Source organism: Sarcophilus harrisii, chromosome 1 (assembly GCF_902635505.1).
Source record: "Sarcophilus harrisii chromosome 1, mSarHar1.11, whole genome shotgun sequence".
In the NCBI taxonomy this organism is placed as follows: Eukaryota; Metazoa; Chordata; class Mammalia; order Dasyuromorphia; family Dasyuridae; genus Sarcophilus; species Sarcophilus harrisii.
Genome location: NC_045426.1, coordinates 713,558,297 through 713,567,789, shown reverse-complemented (window position 1 = coordinate 713,567,789; position 9,493 = coordinate 713,558,297).

The window sequence follows — 9,493 nt, the reverse complement described above, 5'->3', positions numbered from 1 at the left end:
ATCCTGAATATTTATCCACTATGTTTGAATTCTTTCTTTCTACATGCTTGCAATATTTTCTTCCTGACCTTGGAGTTGGAGATTTGGCTCCAATATTCCTAGGGAGTTTTCATCTTGGAACCTCTTTCAGGAGGTGACCAGTACATGTTTTCAATTCCTATTTTACCTTCTTGTTCCAGAATATCAGGAGTTTTCCTTGATAATTTCTTGCAGTATAATGTCTAGGCTTTCTTTTGAATCATAGCTTTCAAATAGATTCATATATTTTTATTCTCAATAAAATTTAATTTTTCCAAATACAGATAGCTTTCAACATTAATTTTTGCAAAACTTTGTGTTCCAGATTTTCCTCCATCTCCTTCATCTCTACCCCAAGGCAATAATCAATCAGATATAGGTTATGGCATGCATATTTGTTATATTGGCAAGAAAAATATGATCAAAACCTGAAGAGGGACAGTCTCAAATAAGTCCATATAGCGAGAGTAAGGTCCAGGTCTTGAGACCTGCTCTCTGTAAGGACTACTTGCAGTTCAAATCATTGGCTCAATGTCTTCCCTGACAGTGAAAAAGACACGTCTAAAATAAATTTAAGTTATCTCAGTGAACAATGTATGTAACAGAAACAAGGTATTACAGACTATGCAGTTTATGATTCTGTTATGGCAGATTGTTACTTCTAGTTACTGTTTAAAGTTAATGACAAGTGGAAATGTCAGGCATGGGATATACATTAACCTTGGAGTGTACACAGTACCAACTGGAGACATCTGATATTATTTCAACATCAGCTTAAAGAGTATATAAAATTTGGCTCACAGATCAATAAAGGGACGGCTTTGATGGTTCCACCTGGCTCCTGTATTTAAATTTCAGTACTCATCCTATTCAGTGGATCTGGCCTCCACAAAAACGTACAAAAAATAAAAACTGACAAACAAATAAAAAAGGTGAAAATACTATGTTTCAATCCAGATTCAGTTTCCATAGTTCTCTATTTGTGTGTGACAGGCATTTTCTACACCAGTTTCAGATTTGCTTTGAATAACCACATTGTTGAAAAGAGGCAAGTCAATCACAGTTAATCGTTCATATTCTTGTTTTTGGGTACAATGTTCTCTTGGTACTGCTCACTTCACTAAGCATCAATTTATATAGATCTTTCCAGATATATTTGAAATCAGTTTACTTTACTTTGTTGCCTCCTTGCCTGGGGCCTGGTTAGCTTTCTTGAGGCCCTTCAGGACTCCCTTCAGGACTTCCCTCTTGGTTTTAGAGGAGAAGGGAAGGAGGAGAGCCTGCCACCACATGGTGTGAGATGGAGTGAATGAATCTGTCTCTCAGTATCCAGGCTTGTGCTTCAGCCTCCAGCCTTAGGATCAAAGTGGACCATGAAATGAATCTCTCAGTCTCTGCTGGCTGATATATACTCTTATTATAATTACATCATCGTAAGTGTGAATCTTATAGAACTATATTAAGTACTAAGTACATGTACTGAACTAGAGAACTATTAATCACCAGGCTAAACTAGATAACCATTGTCTTATCAATTCCACAAAGTTAGCACCTTGTAAGAATCCTTGTTTCAGAGTTCTGGCCCATAACATTAGGGATACAGATCTGGCCCTGCCCAGTGGGGTCCACACTGAACAGGGGAGATAAGTGACATGGTGTCAGCAGCTTATGATGCTGAATGTCAGAATCAGGTATCAAATGATTTCAGGTTGACCAACTAGTTGGAATTTCATGGTTTAGAGTCTGGAAGAAACAACTCTCATAAATAGATCAAAAATGCAAGGACTAAATATTAGCAAAAGAAAAAGAGTAAACAAAAATGGAGGTAGTATGGAGGTTACTAGGGATAGTAACCAGGAACTCTATCCAGAGAAAGACTGGTAGGGAATGAGGCTGTCATGAATCCTAACAGCTTCCTTAGAATAAATGCCAAAGGATGCTTTCCCCAAATTCCTGCTTTTGTTTCCTCAAGGAAGTAGGGACAATGGGTAGAACAGTGTGGCCTTAAGTGAGTATGAACTCCTTTAGCAAAAACATTAGTCTTTTTAGTCTCACAAGGGAAGGCTTTTACCTAAATAGTTCAGGTGTCAACAAAAACCAAAAGCAGTTTGAAACCCCTGCCAAGGGGCATATATGCAAAATCCATCAGTCAATCTCCTAAGTATGTACCAGTCCTCCAGACAGGTTTCAACGATGGGAGGGTTTGGCTGCCCTTTCAGAATTTACTTGCCTAGGAGCTTTAGGAGGGAATATAGTAGCCAGGAGTTGGGGAATTAAAAGTGCCATGGCAGAGGCAAAGAGGCAATAGCATGGACAGCTGAATTAGCAAGCCCATTTCCCTTGGCCTGATGTGACTCCTTCTGTTGTCCTTTACAAAACATAACAGAAACCTCTCTAGGTCCATGGTCAGCTAGCAGTAATTGTTCCTCTGCATACTTATTGGGGGAATGTTTAGCTGTCAAAATTCCATTTTCTTTCAAAATAGCCCCCAGGGGCATGCAAAATACGAAAGGCATATTTGGAGAGAATATAGATATTCATTCTCATTTCTTTCTCCAATTTTCAAGCGCTGATGAGGGCAAAAATGCTCTGAATCTAGTGGGGAGTTAGATCTCCTATGATTGGCCTAGCATAACTTTAGAACTTACTTACTTAGAAGGGCTATAAAAGCCACAGCTTCAAGGCCTAGGAGGGTCACTCCAAAAACTCCAAGTTTCTTTGGGTAGTAAGCAAGGAGTCTGGGATAGTGTAAAGTCCAGGCTAGCTCCCTGGAGGCCTCACAATAAGCCAGAGTCAGGATAAGCAAAAGTTTTTGGTCTTTAGGGGGAGAAGTGAAGGAGATGGACAAAACTGCCACAAGCTCACCATCAACCTCCTTTCTCCTTGTCCTCCAAAGTGAGTCTGCCTTGTCTCACATCACCCTCCAATCTCTCCTATGATTATCTGTATACACCAAAACATTGAGCCAGCAGGGAACAGTGACAAGGGCCATTTTTCCAAACATATGCTAATAGAATCATTGTCCAAAAGTAATTAGCCTTAAATACTCTGTTGTCTGATTCAAGCACACCTTTTAAGAGTTTCAGTCTTACTAGGCATCTACCCACAGATAAGGTCAAAATGGGTTCATGATCTAGGCATAAAGAATGAGATTATAAATAAATTGAAAGAGCATAGGATAGTTTACCTCTCAGACCTATGGAAGAGGAAGGAATTTATGACCAAAGAAGAACTAAAGATCATTATTGATTACAAAATAGGAAATTTTGATTATATCAAATCGACAAGTTTTTGTACAAACAAAACTAATGCAGGCAAGATTAGAAGGGAAACAATAAACTGAGAAAACATTTTTAGTCAAAGGTTCTGATAAAGGCCTCATTATTAAAATATATAGAGAATTGACTCTAATTTATAAGAAATCAAGCCATTCTCCAATTGATAAATGATCAAAGGATATGAACAGACAATTCTCAGATGAAGAAATTGAAACTATTTCTAGCCATATGAAAATATGCTCCAAATCATTATTAATCAGAGAAATGCAAATTAAGACAACTCTGAGATACCACTACACACCTGTCAGACTGGCTAGAGTGACAGGGAAAGATAATTCGGAATGTTGGAGTGATGTGGGAAAACAGGCACATTAATACATTGTTGGTGGAATTGTGAATACATCCAACCATTCTGGAGAGCAATTTGGAAGTATGCTCAAAAAGTTATCAAACTGTATATACCCTTTGATCCAGCAGTGTTTCTACTGGGCTTATATCCCAATGAGATCTTAAAGAAGGGAAAAGGACCTGTATGTGCAAGAATGTTTGTGGCAGCCTTGTTTGTAGTGGCTAGAAACTGGAAACTGAGTGGATGCCCATCAGTTGGAGAATGGCTGAATAAATTGTGGTATATGAATATTATGGAATATTATTGTTCTGTAAGAAATGAGCAACAGGATGATTTCAGAAAGGCCTGGAGAGACTTACACGAACTGATGCTGAATGAAACGAGCAGAGCCAGGAGATCATTATATACTTCAACAACAATACTATATGATGGTCAATTCTGATGGACCTAGCCATCTTCAGCAATGAGATGAACCAAATCAGTTCCAGTGGAGCAGTAATGAACTGAACCAGCTACACCCAGCGAAAGAACTCTGGGAGATAATTAAGAACCATTACATTGAATTCCCAATCCCTCTATTTTTGCTTGCCTGCATTTTTGATTTCCTTCACAGACTAATTAATTGTACAATATTTCAGAGTCTGATTCTTTTTGTACAGCAAAATAATGGTTTGGACATGTATACTTATTTTGTATTTAATTTATGCTTTAATATATTTAACATGTATTGGTCATCCTGCCATCTAGGTGAGGGAATGGGGGGAAGCAGGGGAACAATTGGAACAAAAGGTTTGGCAATTGTCAATGCTGTAAAATTACCCATGCATATAACTTGTAAATAAAAAGCTATTAAAAAATTTTTTAAAAAAGAGTTTCAGCCTCTTACATCTCCCCCTTTCTTTTGTTTTAGAACACAGGTGGTCACGTCATCCCTGGCTTCTCAGGGAGGGAGGTGAAAGCACTAAAAAGGAGATGATCACACCCTCCCTGACTTCTGAGGAAGAGAGATGAAAAATACCAAAGGGAAGTGGGGAGTCAAGCCAGATATTGTTATTAGGTTTCTGGGCTGAAGGGTCTTACTAGAAACTGGTATGCACAAACCCATCAGCATAGGAGGTATTATACAAGCACATAGCAATAAAGCACAGGCTACTAGTGATGACTCTTCCCACAGCAAGATCAGGCTCAGTGTGGTGTAACAAACATGAATTGTACATGCAAGTAGTGATATAACAAACAACATAAATCAACATGGTATTGTAAAAGATTTCCAGAATTCCTAGAAGGAGAATAACAAGCACACATATGCCTCCTTCAGCAGCCAAGAGATAGTCTAAAACCAATCTATTATCCATTACTTCATGTGTCAGGGAATCCAATGACGCCTGCAAGTTTTTGAAGTCCTGCAACAGTCTTTTTATGTGTTAAGGAAGCCAATGATTCCTGTAGATTTTGAAGTCCTGAAACAGTCTTATCATTGCTCAGAGAATCCAATGATTCCTGAGGGTTTTCAAGTCCTACAACAGTCTCATGTCTCAGAGAATCCCATGATTCCTGAGAGTTTTGAAGTCCAACAAATTTTGGTTTCCATGAGTCAATTGCCATAACTGGCATGCTCTTTCAGTGGTGGGCACAATCAGTGATGGAACCACCCAATGTTTCTTGGGTCTTCTCCTTCGTTTCAAGGGTCTGCTCCATCTATCTCCGATGGACAAGGCAAATACGGCTCGTTGGCACCCATCTGATTCCTTCTCCATCTGTAGAGATACAAATAAACCCTCTCCCCCAAGCAGTTAACCTATCTGGTTCCTTCTATTTATCACTTTCTGGATCTCTCCACATCACCTGGTGATTATTTAAAGATAATGTAGCTGCTCACACTGGACACTGCCCTTCCGGTAGGTTATAAAACCTGTCTGCCGGAGCCAATGCATCTTTATCAAAAATCAAGAAGTTAATAGTATAAAGAGCTTAATTTAGAAGTTCTCTAGGTTCACCTTTTCTTTTGTTTTTGGAGAAGTGTCTTAATGTCTCTATTTCTCAAGGACTGTTGCCTGTCCTTGAGGATTAAAACGTATGCCAGTGGTGTGTAAAATCTTATTGTGCACAAAAGTGTGCAAAATGTTTAGAAATATATGCAGGTCCATTATCTGTTTTTATTGCTTGTGGCACACCCACAATTGCAAATGCTTGTATAAAGAATTCAGTGACCACCTAGACTATCTCTTTTGCTGCTGCTATTGCAAAAGTGGATAATTTCTAGTAGCTTTTTAGTAGAATCTGGGGTTCTCTAAGTATACCATCATATCATCTGCAAGAGTGATAAATTGGTTTCCTCATTACCTACTCTAATTCCTTTAATCTCTTTCTCAAATCTTATTGCCAAAGCTAGCATTTCTAATACAATATAGAATAGTAATGGTGATAGTGGGCAACCTTGTTTCATTCCTGATCTTATTGGGAATGGTTCTGGTTTATCCCCATTACAGATGATGCTTATTGATGATTTTAAACAGATGCTCCTGACTATTTTAAGGAAAAGTCAATTTATTCCTAATGTTTTTAAGAGGAATGGATGTTGGATTTTATCAAATGCTTTTTCTGCATCTACTGAGATGATCATATGGTTTTTGTTAATTTGGTCACTGATATGGTCAATTATGCTAATAGTTTTCCTAATATTGAACCAGCCCTGCATTCCTGGTATAAATCCTCCTTGATCATGGTGTATTATCCTGGGGATGATTTTCTGTAATCTTTTTGCTAATATTTTATTTAAGATTTTAACATCAATATTCTTTAGGGAGATTGGTCTATAATTTTCTTTCTCTGTTTTCAATCAACCTAGTTTAGGTATCAGTACCATGTCTGCAACAGGCATAGTCTTAAAGAGCATAGGTACAAGTTTATTACTGCTCAGAACCTTGATTTAACGAATATATAAGAAAAGAGGAAACAAAGCAGAAAAATAATGCACCATTAACAAACACAATGATCATCAAAACAATATAAGAAACAACAGATGACATACAACATACATCATTACCACTATGAGGAAGCACCAACATCTGAATTCTTTTATCTGGGAGAACTCAGATCATGGCTACTCAGAGTCTCAAGAGGGAGGCTCATAGGCAAGGGCCACCAAATGTCCTGAGTTCTCAAAGTCCTTTTCTACCAAGGAATTTTCACAGATTGAGAACAAAGAAGGGACTATGCTAGATATTCTTCTTTGATATGTGACCTGGAGATAGAATAGCCCCACTTAGATATAGTTCTATCACAAGAATTTCATCAAAAAGAATACTTGTGTATTTCTGGAGGAGGATTATATTTAGTCCAGGAATTGGCCAGATTTCTGGTGTTAACATAGGTCTGCCATAAAGGATATTCATTAATAAAGTTTTCAGGAATATGGCCAAACCTTCTAATGCTTCTTAAGATTTATCAGATAGTTAAGAATGCATTTCAAAGTTCTCAGCAAATAAATTTACTCAAAGGCATGCCTGAGACTCACTGGGATTCCTCACCAGGATTCCCTACATGTGTAGTGCAAGAAAAATCAGACAGAAGGGGAAAACCACAAGAAAAAAAAACAAATAGACCACTACCAAAATAATAGGTAAAAATACTATGCTTTGATCCATACCCAGTCTCCCTATATGGAAGTCGGTTGGCATTTTCCAGTTGTTGGAATTGCCTTGATTCATGACATTATGACAATAGGTAAGTCAATCACACCTGATCATCACACAATCTTGTTCTTACTGTGCACAATATTCTCTTGGTTCTGTCTATTTCACAATTCTTTCACGGATTTGCTGAAATTGGTGCTCACAATTTATTATGGAGCAATAAATTTCCCTTACTTTCATATACCTAACTTATTTAAGCCATTCTGGGCATCCACTCCATTTCCAGTTCCTTGCCAATACAAAAGGTGCTGCTACCAACATTTTTGCACATGTAGGTGCTTTTCCTTCTCTTATGATTTTTATGACCCAATAGTGATACTGCCTGATGAAATGGTATGCACAGTTTTATAGACATATGGACATAGTTTTTAATTCCTCTCCAGATTGGTTGGATAATTTCACAACAACACTAACTATGTATTGGTGTCTGAGTTTTCTTTTCCTGTCATCTAGGCCAATCAGATAGGTGTGAAGTGGTTCCTCAGAGTGGTTTTAATTTGTATTTATCTAACCAATCCTGATTTAGAGTATTTTTTTTTTCATATGACTAGTAATGCTTTTAAGTTTTTCATCTACTTCTGAGTCACTACCAATTACTTTTTATGACTGCCAATTTTAAATATAATTTTAGGTATTATACAGTTAGGCCACATTCCTTTGAATTTTCCCCCTTAATGCCTTTGATATTCTTGATCTTTTTTTCTTCCAGATGAATTTGGTTATTATGTTTTCTAGTTCTATAAAGTCATTTTTGTTTGGTTGGTTTATATGGCACTGAATAAATAGATTAATCTGGGTAGAATTGTCATTTTTATATTAGTTTTGCCAATCTATGAGTAATTGATATTTTCCAAAATGTTTAGATCTAACTTTATTTGAGTAAAAAAAAAATCTTTTTTATAATTTTGTTCATATAGTTCCTTTTTGACCTGGCAGGTAGATTTTCAAATATTTTATATTGTCTACAATTATTTTAGATGGGATTTCTATTTCTTGCTCCTGTACTTTGTTGGTCACTTATAGAAATGTTGATTGTGTATGTAGGTTTATTTATGTCTTTCAACTTTGTTAAAGTTTTTCATTGTTTCTGGGAGATTTTTGGTTGATTCTCTAGGTTTCTCTAACCACAGCATTATATCTCTAACCACAGCAGTATTCTGCTAACTGGAGATGGCCTTAGACTCCCATTGTGTTTGGGCTCACTACCAGCCATGCTTCATTTTACTTTCTAGTCATGTTTGGCTTACTTTTAAGTTCTGAAAATATAATCAATGACATCTCTGTGATTACTTCTGGATAGAAGTATCAGTCTAAGCCCCTATGTCTCTACTCACCATCCCTTCAACATTTTATATAAAGTTATACTTCCCTGATCATCACTGATTTAAAAATATTTTCTGCTCCTTTTAGAACATAAGTTTCTGAGGAGTAAAAATTTTCATTTTTGGCATTTGTGTCATAATTATGTAAAATAGTGAATAAAATAATAATTTTGATACATTAATTCATCCATCCCATTATATCTATTCTGCCTTCTCCAGGTCACATAGGATGCCCATGATCAATGGGTATATTGAATTATGAATCTCCTTCAGCCAATCCTAAAATTTGTATACATCTTCTCTGCTGAATTTAACTCATATCCTAGGATGCTCAATTACATTTCTGAAGCTTTCTGCTTACTAACCTCAAATATGCCTTGTAACTTTTGGGATCCATAAAGGCAAATTACTTGTAAATGGTCCTTTATAGCCTTTATAGACAGATATATATCCAGTTGGCTTCTGATTATATGAACTATGCTTGTGACATGCTCTAGGGAATAATAATGGGTAGTAGGAAATAAATTAGCTTTAGAGTGAAAAAACCAGAATTGTTCTGCTTCACATTGTGAAAATGCAGGCAAGTCATTTTAAATTCATGGGCATTATTTCTTTATCCATGAAGTGAAGATTTAACAACAGTTTGTCTCCAATGTTTCTAGGAACTCATGTTCTTTACTCCTGTTATCAAAAGTACAGATATATATCTGCAGATCCTGTCATTTTAGCTTTCTCAGGTTGGGAAAATGAGTCTCAATTTGTCTTTAACCTAGGCAATGGAGAGTGGAAATCTACCATAAATCTCTGAGTAACTTACTCTGAATGACACAT